This window comes from Labeo rohita, chromosome 6 (assembly GCF_022985175.1).
Source record: "Labeo rohita strain BAU-BD-2019 chromosome 6, IGBB_LRoh.1.0, whole genome shotgun sequence".
NCBI lineage: Eukaryota > Metazoa > Chordata > Actinopteri > Cypriniformes > Cyprinidae > Labeo > Labeo rohita.
The window spans coordinates 33,832,808-33,853,332 of record NC_066874.1 but is presented as its reverse complement, the minus strand read 5'-3'; the positions used below and the strand labels follow the sequence as shown (position 1 = coordinate 33,853,332).

Below are 20,525 nucleotides of genomic sequence, written 5' to 3'. Positions count from 1 at the left end.
AAAAATAATAATAATCTTCATTTATTCATTGCCATTTTTTTTTTTACCATTATGAGTTTCTTCTTTTGCGAAGCACAAAGAAATATATTATGTAGAACGCTGCGAACCAAACAACACTGGACTCCATTGAAATTTATCAAATGAACTTCTTTTATGTTCCTCAGAATTAAATCATACAGTTTTATAATGAAATGATGGTGGGTAAAATAAGCACAGATTTTTCATCTTTGGGTGAAGTGTCCTGTTAATCTTAAACAAGTTAAGTGTATTGCACACAAGTCAAAGCATTATTTTATCAATTTTATCCAGCTTATTTAGCAACATGGAAGTAAGCTATTTTCTTTGAAAGTCTGAGATATCTATTTATAGTTTTAATTAATATTTTTAATTTCTTTTATTTTATATCCTCTGTTTTTATTTATTTATTTTGATTTTTTTAGTAGTTATTTTTTTTTTAAATGCCCTTTTTTGTCAGGATACATCAATTTTTATGTCATAATATATAATTTTTATGTCCGTATAGTTATTTAGTTAATGATGTTCAACTTAATTAAAAATTTGATTTTTTTCTTTGGCAAATAGCTAGAATAAAAAGCTATTTACATCTTTTGTTTCATTCCATTCCATTTTACTTAAAATAATGAAAATGTTTTTTTTTTTTTTTTGTTCGTTTCAGTTTAAGTTTTATTATTTGTTCAATTTTCTCATTTTCATCCACCTTATTTAGCAACATGGAAGTAAGCTATTTTCTTTGAAAGTGTGAGATGCCTGATTATAGTTTTATACTATTTTTATATTCTATTTTTTTATTTTAGTAGTTTAATTGCCCTTAAATTAAACTACTATTTTAATTATTATTTTTTTTTTTTGTCATAATACATATATTTGTTTATGTCATAAAATATAATTTATTTTTATTTAAAAATTCGATTTTTTTTTTTCTTTGGCAACCAGTTCATGAATTTAAGCAGCATAATACTAGTTTTGTGCAAATCTAAGCATTATTTTCTCAGTTTTATCCGCCTTATTTATCAACATGGAAGTAAGCTATTTTCTTTTAAAATTTATTTTCTTTGAAAATTGTTTTTATTTTAATTTTAGCTAAATGTTTTTTTTTCTTAAATGCCCTTTTTTGGTCATAATACATACATTTTTATGTCATAAAATCTAATTTATTTTTATGTCAGTATAGTTATTTTAGTTTTAAGTTTTAGTTTTAGTTTTTTAGTTTTTTTTTAGTTTAGTTATTAGTTTTTTAACATTTTATGACGTTAAACTAAATACAAATTAGAATTTTTATTTTGGCAACCAGCTAAAATAATAATAAAAAAAGCTGTTTATATATTTTGTTTCATTCCAGTTAATGTTTTTTTTTCTCTTTTAAGTTATAATAATATAAGAAATACCAGTTTGTGAAATCACACAGCGTAATACTCTACTATAAGCGAATGACGCAGAACACCTTGCACATTCAAGTTCCGAATGGCCGCACCTGCTGGATAAAGCAGTATATTTTAGAAAGCAGAACGCAGACAGAACAGACGTCTTCAGTCTTTGCTGTAAATCTGTGCACCGGCCTTTAAGCGTCATTGCATCTTCCCATAATGTCCAAATAGTCCACAAAGCACAGAAGAGCCTCACCAAATGAGAAATCAATAATGTCAATAAGAACGCATTAAGATGGGCAGCCGCTCTTGAGTGTTCAACCCTAACCGTGGTCCTTCCTCCATTTCTTTTCCCAAAATGTTTTTTAAAAATATGTCTGCACCATTAGTGCTATTTTTAGGGAGTGACTCTTGATGATTCCGTGTCAGGATCTCATCAAACATCTCGGCGTCTCTCAACAGCTGCGGCGGGCGTTTGCGGCGCAGACGTGGACGTCGAGTCTTTGTTGTGTTCTGCCTCATTTATTCCAGGCCAATGACAATGATTCCCCATATCTGTGATCCACTCCAGCACAACACATACAAACACACTGTTGTTTTTGCTGCTGGGAAGATAAATACGGCTCTTTTTGATTCCAGTGTGCCGACCGAGTGTTACTTTACCCCAAAAATGAAGGTTTTGTCATCATTTACCCAACGTTTAGTGTCAAAATATATGATTTGTTTGCAATATTCCAAGTCTTCTCAAGTCATATGATGTCTTTTTGTGAAGAACAAACCTAAATTTAAGTTTTTTTTTCTGCTGAAAAGTCTCCTGCAGCTCTTAAATGTCATTCATGCCTCATATCCCTCTACAGTGTAACTTCAGAAGACTTGAAATATAACACGGGTGACTACTTTTATGATACTTTTATGGTGCTATTTTGTTATTTTTGGAGCTTGATGCACTCTGGATGGATTGCATCCATAAAAAAGAATGGATCATGATGGTGCTCTAACCATCCAGTAGCTGAGTCATTGACTGGTAAGTGGGCTTGTTTATGTACAGTAATATACAGTTCGGTAAGGGGTTATGAAAAAAGTCTCCTCTGCTCATCAGGGTTGCATTTATTTGATCAAAAATGCATTAAAAAAATAAAAAGTATTATTACAATTCAAAATAACTGTTTACTATGTGAATATATTCTAAAATGTAATTTATGTTTATGATGCAAAGCTGAATTTTCAGCATCGTTACTCCAGTCTTCACTGTCACATGATCATTCAGAAATAAGTTCTGCTCATCAAGGCTGCATTTATTTGATCAAAAATTGTGAAATATTATTACAATTCAAAATAACATTTTCTATATGAATATATTGTGAAATGTAATTTATTCCTGTAATCAAAGCTGAATTTTCAGCAGCCATTACTCCAGTCTTCAGTGTCACATGATCCTTCAAAAAAACATTTTGAAAGAAATCTCTTCTGCTCACCAAGGCTGCATTTTTTTTTTTTTTTATCAAAAATGCTCAAAAATGATTAAATATTATTACAATTCAAAATAACATTTTTGTATGTGAAAAATTTTTGAAAGAAGTTTCTGCTCATGAGGCTACATTTGTCTGATCAAAAATACGTTAAAAATTTGAAATGTTATTAGAACTCAAAAAAGCATTTATCTATGTGAAACGATTTAAAAAATATAATTTATTCCTGTGATAAAAGCTGAATTTTCAGCAGCCATTACTCCAGTCTTCAGTGTCACATGATCCTTCAAAAATCATCTTCTGCTCACCAAGGCTGCATTTATTTAATCATAAATACATAAAACAATTTTTAAATATTATTACAATTCAAAATAACTCTTTCCATATGAATACATTGTAAAATGTAATTAATTCCTGTGATCAGCATCATTACTCCTGTCTTCAGTCACATGATAAATTCGGAAATAAGCTTTTAAAGATGTTTCTGTTCACAAGGCTGCATTTATTTGATGAAAAATACATAAAAAATTTTGAAATATTATTACAATTCAAAATAGCAGGTTTCTATACGAATATATTGTAAAATGTCATTAATTCCTGTGATCAAAGCTGAATTTTCAGCAGCCTTTACTCCAGTCTTCAGTGTCACATGATCATTCGGAAATAAGTTTTGAAAGAAGTTTCTGTTCACAAGGCTGCATTTATTTGATGGAAAAATATATTAAAAAAAATGATTAAATATTATTACAATTCAAAATAACAGTTTTCATGTGAATACATTCTAAAATGTAATTTATTTCTGTGATCAAAACTGAATTTTCAGCATCATTACTCCAGTCTTCAGTGTCACATGATCCTTCAAAAAACTCATTTTTGAAAGACGTCTCTTCTGCTCACCAGGTCTGCATTTATTTGATCAAAAATACATAAAAAAAATTTGAAATATTATTACAAGTCAAAATAACAGTCTTCTATATGAATATATCGTAAAATGTAATTTATTCCTGTGATCAAAACTGAATTTTCAGCATCATTACTCCAGTTTTCAATGTCACGTGATCCTTCAGAAATCATTTTAATATGCCGATTTGCTACTCAAGAAACATTTCTTGCCAGTATGATGGTTCAAAACAGTTGCAGTGCTTAATTTTTGTGAAAACCATGATGCATTTTATTATTCTTTGATTAAAAGAACAGCATTTATTTGAAATACAAATCTATTTTAACATCATAAATGTCTTTCCTGTCACGTTTGATCAATTTAATGCATCCTTGCTGATTAAAAAATCTGACTTTTTAGTTTTTGGCATTTCAGCGTTGTAATGATCATGCTCACAGTATTTAGTTTTGCTGCAGCTCTGAGACATTTTGCACCATAAAATCCTTTAAATTAACCCAGTTTCAAGCACTGCGGTGTAGTCTTTCATGCATTTTTGAGCGTCCTGCTACGTGCTTCATCACCTTTAATTTATAGATCATTCAGAAACCCTGTTATCTGTAACTCTTACGTTTTAATACTAGTGTACAGTGGCATTTTTGCAGCATATGAAGATGAGCGGACGCTGTGATACAGTCTTTGCCCGGACTCTCTGAGGATCTCTCTCCGAGGAGCACTATTCAGAACATTTGTTCATTAAATCTAATTTGTTAGGCAAGCGGTTGAGGTAGAATTCCATACTGTTACCTCCCAAACTAATGAAATGATTCAATACTGGAGCGTAAAGGCGCAGCGGACCACGGGAGGTGCACTTACTATTCTGAGAACGTTAGATATAATGAGCCAAAGCGATCAATGGCCCTAAGGTTATGTACCGAGCAATTATCATTTGCCAAGCTAAACTGCATTCGTGTCAAAAACATTTTTGGTCGGCAGAAAGGCTGTTGTATTTCCACACGTGACTAGAGTCACAAGAGATATCGCCCGGCATTACTGCAAAAACATGAAAGGTGTTCTCTGAGGGCTTGATTTAAGTTCTATTTCTCCAGCATGACAATAGCACCGGGTTGGTTGCTCGTGAAGAAAGGCTATTGCTGGATGAGCCGCTTTTGCGTTGGAGAGCTGACACAGTTTCCCCAGTCCTCGCATGATTCACGTGAACCAGCCTGAGAAAGCTTTGAAACGTCTACGTGTTATTTGGTCGAATGCACAGATGTTTACATGAGCTCGTTATTCTTCGAAAACCACCTTTTACAGGCTTGCAAATCTCATCTCTAACTCTTGTAATGTATTTTAGACTACTGCATATGCAGCCTCAGACATCTCGGTTTCACTAGGCATGTCACAATGTAAGTAAGTCCTGAAGTAACATACTTTATAGTCAGTCTCTAGGAGTTAGCATCTCTGTTAGGGTTTGCAGGACAGAAAACAGTTTCTTTGCTATTAAAAGATTTCCTGATGGCTTTATTGTAGCCACAATGTTTCTGGTTGCCATGACAAACTTCACATGCTCGCTGCTTCTCCCAGTGAAATTAGAAATGCCCAAAAATCATGAGCGGCAAAGAAGCCAGTCCATTTCTTTGTGCAACATGTGAAAATGCATGCATTAAACATGCATAACTAATATCACATTAATAAGTAATTAAAAAGTATTGTAAGAATATAATTTTTATTATATTATTTGTACTATTTTAAAGCTATTAAAGGACCATTTGAGATCAGTAAGATTTTTTTTGATTTTTGTTTTGTTTTGTTTACTGAAAGAAGTCTCTTATGCTTATCAAGACTGCATTTATTTTATTTAAAAAAAAATGTAATATTGTGAAATATTTTTACAATTCAAAATAAGTGTTTTCTGTGTGAATATATTGTAAAATGTAATTTATTCCACTGATGCAAAGCTGAATTTTCAGCATCATAATTCCAGTCTTCTGTCACATGATCCTTCAGAAATCAGTTTTGAAAGAAGCCTCTTCTGCTCACCAAGGCTGCATTTATTTGATCAAAAAATACATTAAAAATTATGAAATATTTTTACAATTCGAAAGAACTGTTTCCATGTGAACACACTGTAAAATTTAACTTATTCCTGTGATCAAACCTGAATTTTTAGCATTATTACTCCAGTCTTCAGTGTTACATGATCCTTCAGAAATCATTCTAACATTTTTAGGTATTTTAATTACAGTTACTTATAATGTACTTGCGTTAAATTGTAAAATAATTAAACTCGCTGAATATCATTATTTAATTTTATTAATTTATCTTCTAAAGGTAAAAGTAAACTCTGCCGCTTTAAAATCGTTGTAGTGCAGGTGCACGTGATTTCGCGCCAGTTTGCTGCATAGTCCTATTCGGACTCGGCTGAAGCGAGTGGCTGTTTTACGAAATGGAAATATTCCCATCACTTCACTTTTCTGAAACAAGCAGACAAGAACATTACAGTAATATGTAAGCTATGTCCTGGGGAGAAAAAAACTATCGGCCGCTGTCAGTAGCACGAATAATCTACTGAAGCACCTGACACGGCAACATAGACGAACACTTCTGAGTGATCCTTGTTCATCATCGACGGATAACAGCGCGGCAACTCCTGCTAAGCAGGCAAAACTTGATTTTACTAAGGCAGCGCAGAAAGTGTCTGAAGGTGAGCTTAAAAAATGATTGCAGGCTACATTGTGGAAGAGATGCTACCGCATTTTTTATATACCGCGTTTTTATAGAATGTAATAAAGATGATTCAGAAAGCTAAAAGGCTAAACTATTTCATGTTTGACTCATATGTTTTTTTTTAATTATTATTATTTATTTAAAGAGTTTAATTTCTATTGTTTGATCCCTCAAGGTTTATAGGGATTTTAAGAAGTATTTAGTTAAATTACTTGAGTAATTAAGTTACTTTTCAGACACAGTAATTAGATAAGTATTTTAAATACTTTGTAAGTATTTTAAATACCATTGATTAAGTAATTAGTAATTAATTACTTTTTTAAAGTAACTTACCCAACACTGGATATGTTTCATTTTTCTGGTTTCTTTGATGAACAGAAAGTTCAGAAGAACAGCATTTATTTGAAATAGCAATCTTTCGTAACATTGTAAATGTCTGACACCTAACTTCCATCGTTCACAGCTACAGATGCTGATGCTGATGCTTTTTCAATAGGAAAAAGAATGAAACTTGCATAGTTGGAACCGCATTAAACGTTTTAGCTAATTGAACGCTTTCTGTGCACACTTGCTAATGCTCTTGTCTTGGGTAATTCACTCCAACTCTGTTTAAATGCATGAAACCATAAGTCAGAAATGTTCGAGCCCGAGCAGAATAAATGACGCAATTATGCAGATGTGATTATGGATATGTGGTTTTTACGCCTCTATCCCAGAAGGCAAGCCGTTCACGCTGATGCTAATAGCGCTAGAACAGCAGCCAGCTCTTGCCCCAACAGGCTAATTGTCTTCTGGTGACACGCCACGAGCGGTGCAAAACGCTTCAGCGTCCCGCCTCGTAATGAGAGGCCGGTCTTCTGACTAGAAAGACTCATTCTGGCTGGCATCTGTTTGACTTCAGCGATTTAATTCGTCAATCTTGCTTTGTCAGTCTGAAAGAGACTGGACCTTCGAATGGAATAGATATCAGTTCTTCCCTCTTGGACAGAGTCTGTCAGTGCAGTCGGTAAACCTATAGCAAGCTGTCCGGTTTGTCAATAAACGTTCGGTTTGCAGAGAAAAACACACGGCACGCAGCTTTACATGGAAATGCAGGCGTTTTCCGCTCCGTGTCAGACTGAATAGACTCGCCCTTTCATATTGTCAGAGAAATTTGCAAATGAATTTGTGAGCCGGGCTGGCAGAGTTTGCTTTTACAGCTCAAGGTCTTATGAGTCACACAGCTGCTATAGTGGCTGCAGGAGTGTGTAGAATATTGTGTTACACAGAAAACATCAGTAAGCCGACAATTTGGCACATATTGACGGCGAATCGCGCGCCGTGTTTTCAACATCCCGTCTCCAGGCAATTTACATCTGCTGCGAGGTTCACTTAGACTTGTTTAAGTTGATCAGATGCTGTTTGGCTGGCAATATTTAACACTCAACTTCTCATAGAAGTGCAAAGTTTGTGCAGGCAGAGATTGTTTCGGTTTCCCACACGTAGAATTAAAGGAATAGTTCAGTCAGAGATGAAAATATGTCTTCATATACTCACTCTCATGTCTTCACATATCTTTTTTTTCTTCAGTGTTCTGGTAGATCAACCAGTATCATGCATTTGATTGCCAGGGAGTGCAGATGTGTAGCTTTTTCAACATTTAGCCTGTTTTGGATATTTAGCATAATATCAAAATTTCTGTTTTATGCAGTTCTATGACTGATCCTGTCTGCCTCCAAAATGGACAAAACAAGACTACAAAAAAAAAGTAGCTTTGTGAGAGGAAAAGGCCAAAATACTCTATATATCTTGTAAAGATGTAAAATCTTGTTCAACCTTTTGCACATTAAAACAAGGCCCTTTTCAATGCATGCATTTTTTTCTCTCTATTTTTTCCATCACATCACAAGAAATTTGTCAAAACTTATTTGGCACTTTTAGGGTGATCTAATTGCTTGCTTGCTTGCTTGATTAAGTTTCATTCAATCTTTTGCATACTACAATGCATGCTTTTTTTCACTCTTGCATCATATGCCACAGTAAAATGCATGTTTTTTTTTTTTTTTTACTTTTGGATGTGAACAATATTTATAGTATATTTTTATAATCAGTACTTAATTGTTCAAACTATTGCACATTATGATATGGCACATCACAATGCATGCATTTTTTTTTTCTTTTTTATCACTTTATCACTTGCAAATGAGGAACTTTACATAATAGTGAACAATATTTATAGATTTTATATCTTATTTGGCACTTTTATGGTTATTTATTTAATCTTGTTCAATATTTGCACAGTAAAATGCATACTTTTTGACGTTTACACTGTAAAAAAAAAAAAAAAAAGTTCAAAAAGTTGTTTCAACTTAATGTAATTTCTTACCCCGCTGACTTAAAATTGAAATTTTAAGTTACCTAAGGAAATTTAAGTGTCAACTGGAATAATTTAGTTGACTAAACTAAAAAAATTAAGTGGTAACAACTCCGTAAGTCTAAGTAACAAATTATTTTAAGTTGAAACAACTTGAATGAATCACTAAAATTATTTGGTACTTTCAGAGTTATTTAACACGTCTTGTTTAACCTTTTGCATTGAAATATGGCACATTGCAAAGCATGCATTTTTTATTTGGCATGCTACCTTGTATGCATTTTTTTCCAAAACGACTTACAAATGAGGAACGTCACAAGCAATTTACCATTAAAACTGAACAGTATAGGGGAGATTGGGGTAAGATGAGCAACTCTTTACTTATGTGATCCTCAAGATAAGGGAAAAGGAGGCAGAAGTTAAAGCTAGCTTTAACAAAATAAAACCAATCTAATGAAGTCTAATTTTAAGTCATATTCAGTTGTTTGGATTTTTGAAACAATACGTTGAACACCAAAGGTTTAACCTCCGCAAAAACAGACTAAACAGATCATTTGTTGAGTGAAATTAAATAAAAACTGAGATGAATGTAGACATAAATGTCACTGAAGCTAATAAACATATTAGTCAGAAGATTCCTGGCATGATAGCTTTTCTGCAATGTCGAACAGGCCATTAGAGACTATAGGTGGAAAGATATTGTAGATATCTGATTATAATGTGATGAAAAGCATCTTCTGGTTCTCAGAGAAGGATTTGGTGCGCTTGTGCACTGTCCCTATCAAATAAACTACAAATAATATCTATATCTATGTATGTATATCTATGTATATATGATAAACCACTAGTTTGAACATTAACACAGCACAGTGCTTACAAACAGGGTAATAAAAAATCTTACAGAATGATTAAATTAAAATGTGTTGTACCTAAAAGTTAAATAAAAACTGTACTGTACTTGTACTGTGCTTGAATGTAAAAATAAATAAATAAAAATAATAAAAAAGTAAAATAATAAATAAATAGACTTTACTCAAATAAAGATTAAATTAAAATGTATTGTTTTTAACATTAATTTAATTTAAATTTAGTGATTGTGAACCTTGAGAACCAGTGTGATAAACTAAACCAGTTGTGTAATTTCACATTAAAATACCAGTTTGTACTTCAGAGATGTAATTTACGGTGGGCTAAGATAAAGTGTTGGCTCAACTTACCCTACAGCATTTGGCTCACTTTGCCCCATAGCTGGCATTTTGGGAAAAAAACTAGCTAGCTTACCAATTCAGGCTAATGATTAGCATGGTTTTATATGTTGCTAAATCACCTATATGCATCATAAATATTTGTTGACCATTTTTAGACAGCCATTACATCTGTTATGCTAAAATTTTACTTTGACAAGCCAAATAGGTGTCATGTGTTTCTCCTTTTCACAGTCAAAATGATGTGTGATTCCAAAATACATGGTCACATGACAGTAAAAGTGCACAGTTGCCAAGATACAGGTGGTGGCTCAACTTACCCACTGGCTCAACTTACCCCACTCTCCCCTCCACAACGAATCAAACTTATTTCGCATTTCCCACCCTTTAAGAGTGATTTGCCGCAAATGTTTAAATATTTTAGTTGCAGTCATGCCACTTTTCCTCACATATGTTTTATATGTTTACTGTTATGGCTGTTTTATTGTGATTACTGTTAAGGGAAATCATTGCACAAAGATTCCTCCAAAAAGAATGCATTATAGAACAAGGCTATGAAAAGACATGAGGTTGAGTAGATCATCTATTTCTGGGTGAACTGTTCCTTGAATATGCAAAACAGGAAAAGTAAGGCTGCTATCTGCTATAAAATATTACTTTGCACATGAGCCGAAGCATCTTTATTGCATGTGTTTATGAGCGGCACATCTACATGCACGGTCCGGCTACTAGTGTTTTCAAATCAGCCTTCCTCATTTGAATTTCCCTTCTTCCCCTTGTTCCTTGAGCTCCAATCTTCAAACCAATCTCCTTATGTAAATTGGATCTGATCTAATATATATAAAAAGAGAGCAGGAGAGTACAGTACCCTCATTTACCATTATTCTCTGGAATATTCTCTCTGGCACTCGTCGTCGTCTTTCTGCTTTCGCTCGATCTTCTGAAAGGTATTCGGGGAATTTGTTTTCTTTTTTTTCCCACGTTCACCACTGCATTTCTTTCTTTTGGTAAATAATGCTATTTCATCCCGCCGACCGCAAGAAAGCGTTTCATGATAATCGCGGCACGTTTGAAGTCGGAAAGTTTGGATTCTCTTGGTCTTTCGCGTCGCTTTGGTGTTCTGCGTTAATAAAGCGCGCAAAAAAAAACAAAAAAAAAAACACCCGGGTTTTACGCTACGGCTCTATGTGTTTCTGTCCTGTTTTTCGGTTGCTTTCGCCTGAAGTGACATTGTGAAAGGACGAGTATTGCTAAGTGAGTGCGCTTAATAAAAGCTGATTGATAGGCTTTAGTTTTCAAAGCTGACTTTTGAAGTGCCGTACACTGGAGAATGAGTTTCTGGGGGTTTGAAATAAAAGTGTAGAGGTCTTTGTTGAAGGACTTCTGTGGAAACATATCTACTTTTTTTTTTTTATATACATTTTCTATTAAAGCTCTCAAAGTCAGTGGTGCTACTGTAAAGTGCATTAAGAAGACTTAATCTAACCAGACTGTACGTTCAGTTAAGACATTTAAATGTCTTAATGCTTTCTATATAATACTGTCTTTTGTATCCATTTTTGCAACTGCTCAGGGAAAGGGTTCTTGAATTAAAATACTTATCAATTAACCTTAAAGAGCCTGAAGATAAAACTCTCTTAACGACTGCCAAACCATTAGAAACCAGAGTTCAATTGCCTGAGTAAATAGGTTGTTTTAGAGGCTCTCGCTAAACAATTTAGTCTGCAATCTAAAACTGATTCGTTTTATTAGTAGCTTTTCATCAGAGGATGGATTTAATATTGTCCACTGTTGATCTTTGCTGTGGTGTGAACGACTTAGTATCATTGGGCCCATCAGACAAAACTACTGTAAAAATACTCTCAAACCTTAAAGCAAATATTCCCTGAAGCCCTTTAAGTGTTATTTTATTTTATTTTATTTTATTTTATTTTATTTTATTTTATTTTATTTTATTTTTGTTTTGCCTTGCTAACTGCTTTTAGAAAACAATATTCAGATTTAGAAAAATACCAAAGTTCAATAAATACATTTTTTAAATTATGCATACAAATGTTGGCTCTAAATTCCAACTAGTTGAACTGACTATACAGTATGCATGTGTGATTGATTGAATGGTTAATTAGTTATTATTTATTGATTTGTTTCTTTGTATGTTTTGATAATAATTATGATAATAATAATTGATAATTCATATTTCAGTTCTTTATTTTATTTTATATGCAATTAATGATGTGACTGGCAAAGTTTAAATTATTAAATAATATTTAAATAATATTTATTTTATCAAAATCTATTTATTTAATAATAATTAATAATTCATAATCATTTTATTTTATTTTATTTTATTTTATTTTATTTTATATGCAATTAATGATGTGACCAGAAAAGTTAAAATTATTAAATAATATTTAAATTCTATTTATTTTATGATCAAAGTCTGTTTTTTTTTTTTTTTTTTTAATTTATTTACCTCTAATACTAATATTAATTAATTTTATTTTAGGTGCAATTAATGGTGTGACTGGCAAACTTTAAATTAAATAATATTTAAATTATATTTATTGTGTCATAGTCTATTCATTTATGTATTTAATACTACTAATAATTCATAATTCAGTTTATTTTATTTATTTTATTTTCTCAAAGTCTGTTTATTTATTTAATAATAATAATAATAATAATAATAATAATTTTAATTAATTTAATTTAATTTTTTTAAATAATTTAACTTTATTTAACAGTCTGTAAAATTAGTCTGTCTGTAAGGTCATTTTGAATGTTGAAGTCAAAGACAATTCAAGATGAATCTGCAAAGATGTTAGAGTGAAACCGCAGAGGCGATTTCTCACAACCAGAAAACAAGAAAAAAGAGCGATCAGGAGCCAGTTGCCATGAGCGACCCTCGGCCAGCCTTCAGAGGACAGACACACAGAATGTGAAATACAGGGAGATGGACAGCTGAAAGAAGAGGCTTTGAGACGTAGAGGAGTATTGATGGGTGTGTGTGTGTGGAGCCGAGGAAGGCCTCGGCCGGAGGGCTGGATGGTGAGAGTGTTTATCCCTCGCTGCAGCCGCTTTCTGAAGCAGCACCTCAGGAAGAGACATTAAAGCGCCCAACTCTACGCTCATATCCTAATACACACACGCATGCTCGCACACACACACACACCGCGGGGTCGCTGCACGGATGCTATCGTCTAGCAGCAGACAATCCTGCCCTCCGGTTCTTCAGTTACAGCTCTGATTAAGAGATTAAATCACTTCTAAATCTGTGCGTTATTGTGCCAAAGCACATCTTTCTCAACCTCTCTAACGTTGGCCAGGAGTTTGCCCTCTTTTCCTGAGCCGCCCTGATTTCTGGAGCTTTGCATAGAAAATCTGTTTACATGCCGCCGCTGCACCACTTTTCTTTAATTTTGTCTGTGAATCAAGAAAGTTTAGACTAAAAAATGTGCTCTCCCAATTCCAGATGCTGTCCTTGTGTTTTTTTTTAATGAATATTCACTCTCTTTTTCATACAATTAAGCTAAAAAAATAAAAAAATATATAAATAAATAAAACAATACAACATCTGAAGTCATAGAACAAAGTATTGAACAAATCGCAGCTCTCTAATCACATTTACAACTCATTTAAAGAGACCTTGAAAGCTGAAAAACTTTTCTTTTTTACCGTCATTGTATAAACTAGTGGATTTAGTTAGCTGAAACTTTTAAAAATATTACATTTAAAATACATTTTAGACTTTACAAAAAATAAAAAAAAATGTTCCAACTAACTGACGTAAAATAAGTTTAGGTACAAAAAGCCTAAAACTAATAAAAATGACTAAATTAAAAAAATGTATAAATAAAAGCTACTTCAAAGTTGTAATAAATAATAGTGTATAACATTATAATATTATAACAGTAAGGCTGAAATATAAATATTATATTAAAAATTTAAACTTTAAAAGTTTACAAAACAAAAAACTTAAAAACAAGTAAAAAAAAAAAATAAATAAATAAATAAATAAATGTTAAATTAAATGTTGCCTCTGCATATAACTGAAATAAAATAGGTTTAATTTGGAGTATTACAATTGCTTAAACTAAAACCTATTTTATAATAATAAAAATCGATTTATATAATAAAATAATAATAAAACTAAAAGCAAATTCCATATTAACAAATACTATAGTATTGTGTATATATAATACTATATACATATATATATATATATATATATATATATATATATATATATATATATATATATATATATATAGTCATATATAAGTCATAAGGGTCCATTTTTGGAAATTGAAATGTATACATCATCTGTCATCTGAAAGCTGAATAAATAAGCTTTAGGATAGGATTGAAAATCTGGAATCTGAGTGTGCAAAAAAATCAAAATATTGAGAAAATCGCCTTTAAAGTTGTCCAAATGAAGTTTTTATCAATGCATAATACCAATCAAACGTTAAGTTTTGATATATTCACGATAGGGAATTTACAAAATATCTTCATGGAACATGATCTTAATATTCTAATGATTTTTGGCATAAAAGAAAAAAATATAATTTTGACCCATGCTATTAATGGCTGGTTTTGTGTTCCAGGTTCACAAGAAACACTTTGAAATACACTGCACCAGTTACATGGACTGATTCTTATTGCTTTTTCGGGGTTTTGAAGCTTGACAGCTTTAACATGATCAATATGAACTGTAGTTGCATAGAAAAGAACTGAGTGAAGATTCAGTAGAAACGGCATATGGGTTTGAAACAACATGGGAGTATGTAATTTTTTGCCTTATTATTATTTCATATTTGGGTGTTTATTTTTAAATGGAGGTATTACAAGTAAATGATTAGTTTTCATGTGTGCATCTGTTAAACAGTTGTGCTCGTTGTACTTTTGCCTATGAAGCAGATGCTTTTATCTAAAGAAACTCAAGGCTGCCTGGAAGCAACCAGCTTCTCTTTCACACACGATGCTTTCTTTCCAACTTTCCAAAACACACGTTTGCTGAGGGTTTTTTTTATCTCCTTATTAAATCCACCGTATAAAGTTGTTCTCTGATCACAACTCGAGCTATAACGCATAAAAACGCATTAAATGTGTTTCAAACCCGGCGCCTTCATGTGTTTACAGCGGAAAATTGTATAAACCCACTCAGATTTTCTTTTTTATATGGTGTTTATTTGAGTAGGTAATAGTGCAAACCTGCTCTCACAAACCGCTCTGGCTCTCTAATGCTGTGTGTTTTCAGAAGATCTCTGTTGAATCTTGTCTGTAGTCTGTTACTGATGTCTCTGAAATGAAACGGGGGACTGAGTCAGCAAAACCGGGACTAGCAGCACAATACTTACTGCCACTTACTTGTAAAAAAGCAAAAGAGCTTGCAAATCACTTTCAAAGCACACACACTTTTCATGGGTGTCTGTTTGTGTGATCTGTGTGCTCGTTTCACTAATGTAAATGTGATGCATTTTGAAGTCAAATGAGAAATAATATTCGACTTGATTATATTCATTGGAAATTGATTCAGATCTGAATGTTGTCTGATATTTGGTTATTGTTTTGAGGAAAGTTGTTTTCAGAGGTAGAGCAAGTTATTCATATTTTGATGAAACATCACTAACACATTTGATTTGCTTTACAATAACATGCAGTGATGAATCACTCAAAATAAGAGCAAGATCATGCATTAGAAATGCATTAGAAGTAAATCAGGCCATTAATGATTTCACGTCAGCTTAAACGCTGGATATTGTTCCTCACTTTTTTATTATGTTTGTTGTTTCACAAGTACGTCCTTTCCTCAGATTTCTCCAGCGACGTGTTCCTCATGTAAATCGCAGGCATTACATGCATCAGAAGGTTATTTGTTTCTCTTTCAGAATGGCAGATATGCATGGAATTGAGAAACTCAGACACTGAATGCAGATTCCGCTCTTTCCCAGATAATCAGAGCTCATAAATGATGCACAGCGCACAAAACACGCAATAAGACACTTGAAGATTGCGTTTACTGGGCTTTTTTCCGCCTACGCATGATGAGATGGGTAAAAGTTTACAATAAAGTTCAGTTAACATTAGTTAACTGATATCAACTAGCAATGAGCTACAGTATTTATTCATCTTTGTTAATGTTTGTTAATAAACATGCAGCTTTATATTAGAAAAATAGAAAAGCGTATATTTCGTTTAACTTAACTACAAAGCACAATCATGATAACCTGCTAAAGTACTAAAATACAAACTAAAATAATGCAGTAAAAAGTAATTTTACAAAATAAGAATGTAAGGGACGTAAAAACACTATAGTGACTAATAAGAAAAACTGTAAATGTCAATTGTACAAATAGTATAGAATGTTTTTCACAATTGACCAAGATTGCTTTTACTTTTTCACTTCCAAAAACTGTAAATATTAAAACAGGAAATATCCCATATTTTAAAATAGTAAGGAAATGTACTATCAACAAAATGAAGAGGTTTTTACCATAGTATTTTTACAATCTTTTACTATTAGAATTATTTATTTTTATTTTTGAATGTAAATTCAAATTATATTTATTTATTTATATATTTATTTATTTATTCATTTATTGTTTGTTTCAGTATATTAGCAACTATTGGAATTGGAATTTTTCTTAATAAATGCTTAATAAAATAACTGAAATGCAGTTATTTTGTTGTTATTATATATATATATATATATATATATATATATATATATATATATACTATATTAATGGTTATTTAAACATACTATAAAAAACTGTTATATTATGAAAAATTGTTTCAATTTAAAATAAGTGTTTTCTATTTAAATATATTGTAAAATGTAATTTTAAAAATTCCTAAATTCTAAAATTCCTGTGATTCAATAAGTATTTTTCATTGTTAATTTAAGTACTTAGTTAACAAATTAAACCTTATTGTAAAGTGTTGCTGGTAAAATAACTGTAATGCACAACTGTGCATGCAACCTGTTATTTATTTTATGTATTTTATTTTATTTATTTTTTATATTTTGTTGTACATTATTTTTATTAGAAAAATACAGTAAAAACAGTAATACTATGAAACAATATTACAATTTAAAATAAGTGTTTCTAATTGAATATAGCATTACATGTAATTTATTCCTATGATTCAAGAAGTATTTTTCATTGTTAGTTTATGTACTCCGTTAACAAATGAAACCTTATTGTAAAGTGTTGCTGGTAAAATTACTGTAATGCACAGCGTTGCGTGCAACCTGTTGTAATTTTAGGACATTTTTCTATAACAGAATATATCTGTCCAGATATCTATACCTATTTGTACATGTGCAACATTAATTTCAGGTTGCTGTAAGTCACATCTGACATCCAAACTTGCACTTGCGTTTGACTGGGTTTGCTGGGAAAACACAACCGCACAAAGAGAAAACTACACAAAATGGTCATTCCGGCACGATTTTGCAGTGACACGAGTTCACACAAAGTTAGATATAATGGGAGAAATGTGTGGGAGAGCCCGTATCTCTGGGCTTTTTCTCAGACTTTCAGTATTTTAGCCGAACGCTGGTGCCTCTGTCTCCATGACGACTTTGAGGAAGGCACTTCTCCACTTGCTGGATCTGGCCTTGCCATTACAGCTAACACAATAGACCATTAGAGCTTGCTGAGCAATGCGCATGTGTGTGCGTGTGTGTGTGTGTGTGTTCAATATCTGTTTCTGTGGCTGATATATATTCTGGTTGGTTAGCAGACTGGGCGTGGCTGTTTTCATAAAGTGCTTTGTTAGTTAAATAGCAGCTGGAAGTAGATTTGCATTTCTTGTATGAAGCAGCAGTGCTTGCAAGGCAGCAAAAGAAAAGTTGTTGGTAAGTTGAGGCTTTTATCTCTGAAACGCCACTTCAGACTCCTGACATGTTACATGCAACTTGTGTGCAATTTACTTTTTATGACAATACCAATTCCAGTGAAATCAATTTTACTTTATTTAGCACTTAAAAAGCTAGTAAAGGATGGTTTGAGGTCAGTAAGATTTTTTTTTTTTTTCTGAAAGAAGACTGCGTTTATTTTATAAAAAATAGAGTAAAAGCTGAAATATTTGTGCAAATATATTATAAAATGTAATTTATTTCTGTGATGCAGAGCTGAATTTTCAGCATCATTACTCCAGTCTCCAGTGTCACATGATCCTTCAGAAATCATTTCTAACAGAAGTCTTTTATGCTCATCAAGGCTGCATTTATTTGGTCAGAATACAGTAAAAACAGTAAAAAAAATATTATGATTTAAAATAGCTGTTTTCTATGTGGATGTATGTTAAATTGTAAAACCTTCCTATGATCATTTCCCTATAGTCTTTAGTATCACATGATCCTTCAGAAATCATTTTAATATGCTGATTTGCTCACCAAAGGCTTCTATTATTTAATATAAAATGCAGTAAAAATGTAAAATATATTATGATTTTAAATAGCTTTTTTTATGGGAATATATGTTAAATTGTAATTTATTCCTGTGATCAAATCTGAATTTTCAGTATCATTACTCCAGTCTTCGGTGTCACATGATCCTTGAGAAATCATTTTAATATACTGATTTGCTCACTAAAGGCTGGAATTATTTGATATAAAATACAGTAAAAATGTAAAATATATTATGATTTAAAATAACTGTTTTCTGTGGGAATATATTTTAAATTGTAATTTATTTCTGTAATCAATTCTGAATTTTCAGCATCATTACTCCAGTCTTCAGTATCACATGATCATTCAGAAATCAAGTGTTTTATGCTCGTCAGCGCTGTTTTTATTTGGTCAAAATGGTGTAAAAACAGTAAAATATTTTATGATTTAAAATAGTTGTTTTCTATGTGAATATATTTTAAATTGTAATTTATTCCTGTGATTCAAAGCTGAATTTTCAGCATCATTACCCCAGTCTTCAGTGCGACATGTTCCTTCAGAAATAGTTTTTGAAAGACGTCTCTTATGCTCATCAAGGCTGTTTTAACTTGGTCAGAATACAGTAAAAACAGTAAAAAATATTGTGATTTAAAATAGCTGTTTTTTATATGGATATATGTTAAATTGTAATTTATTCCTGTAATCAAATCTGAATTTTCAGCATCATTACTCCAGTCTTCAGTGTCACATGATGCTTCAGAAATCATTCTAAGAAGCTGATTTGCTGCTCAAGAAACATTTCTGATTTTTATCAATATTGAAAACAGTTGTGCTGCTTCATATTTTTGTGGAAATGGCGTTTCAGAATTCTTTAATAGATAAAAAGTTCAACTGAACGGCATTCGTTTGAAATACTGTAACATTATAAATGTTTTTACTGCACTTCAGTGCATCCTTGCTGAATAACAAATTTTAATTTCTTCTTGCTGACCCCAAACCTTCAACTGGTAGAGTATGTTATTAAGCAAACTCCAGTTGTTCAATTAAACTAAATTAAACAAGTCCCTGATGTGGATTTCTTAATGTATACACATCACGTTAGGCTTTTATAATAATAAAGCTAACAGTGACTCTTAAAGAACACTGAAACAAATTAAAAGCAACACGTTATTTTTAAATTTTTTTCTGTTATTATTTGTGTTTTGATTAATATTGTTTGCATGAAAATTACGATGTCAGAATCACCAGCTGATATGGTTGGTATTTAGTGTTTTTGCAGCATGTCGATGTCTTTCCGAAAGGTACAGGAGATTGATTCACGATCAGGCGGATGTGTGACTCCACGAGCCGCTCACGTTTCTATATTCATGGGCGGTTAAGAGGTGGGGTGGGGATATTTTTGTAAGTGCTTCGTCAGGACAAAGTTAGCGTGATTAGGCTGTAGTTAAAGCGTAATTAAAAGCGCTTAAACAGAGGCAGAACGGTCCCGGAGGAGGCGGAGAGGACCTCAGGGGGAACAGCGAGATAGTGATTAAATGAAGTCTGTGGGTTATCGAATCCGCCGGGTGAACAAAGCGATACAGCTTCGCTTCTCTTCTGCCTCTCTCTCGCTCTTTGCTTGGCTCTGACAGCAAAATATATGTAATGACTGTGTTTTTTTAACCCACTTTAGTTCCCCCTGACTCTCTTCAAAAGACTGACATGGGTGCGCGAGGAGATTTCTGTCATTTATCAGCGTGAGGGAGCGAGCGAGAGAGGCCGGCCTGCCATTTTCTCTCTGTTCCATTAACAAATTACCTCCCCTCCCTATGCTGCGATTAGATGTACATCCCGAAAATTAATTTGCCTCTTAGTAAGAAAACAATTAACTAGACTCTATTGTGAGACCCTGAATGTGTGTGTGTGCGCGCATGTGTGTTTTTCAGGGCCAAAGAGGATGAGAAATAGGAGTGAGTCACTCTAGAGTCTGATGAATGTAGGATGTGTTCGCTTGTGAAGGAAGTAAGAAGAATGGCCGTCCGCACGGATAACGCATGTAGTGCATGTGAATGATCTTATATAACGGAGTGACAAGAGCCACGCTCATTTCACAGCTAATTAGGCCC

The 20,525-nt window shown here is 32.5% G+C and overlaps 1 protein-coding gene across 2 annotated transcripts in view; it reads left to right on the top strand.

Moving 5' to 3' along the window:
• The window catches only part of LOC127166769 (cadherin-22), a 237,436-nt gene that overhangs the window by 47,569 nt on the left and 169,342 nt on the right, over positions 1–20,525 (top strand). The window contains exon 1 of one of the 2 annotated variants that reach the window (XM_051112312.1): positions 17,850–17,886. The exons of the other annotated variant lie outside the window; for it this stretch is intronic. The gene's annotated coding sequence lies outside the window, so the exon portion shown is untranslated. Of the gene's footprint in view, positions 1–17,849; positions 17,887–20,525 lie in introns of those variants that run through there. 2 annotated transcript variants of the gene reach the window in all.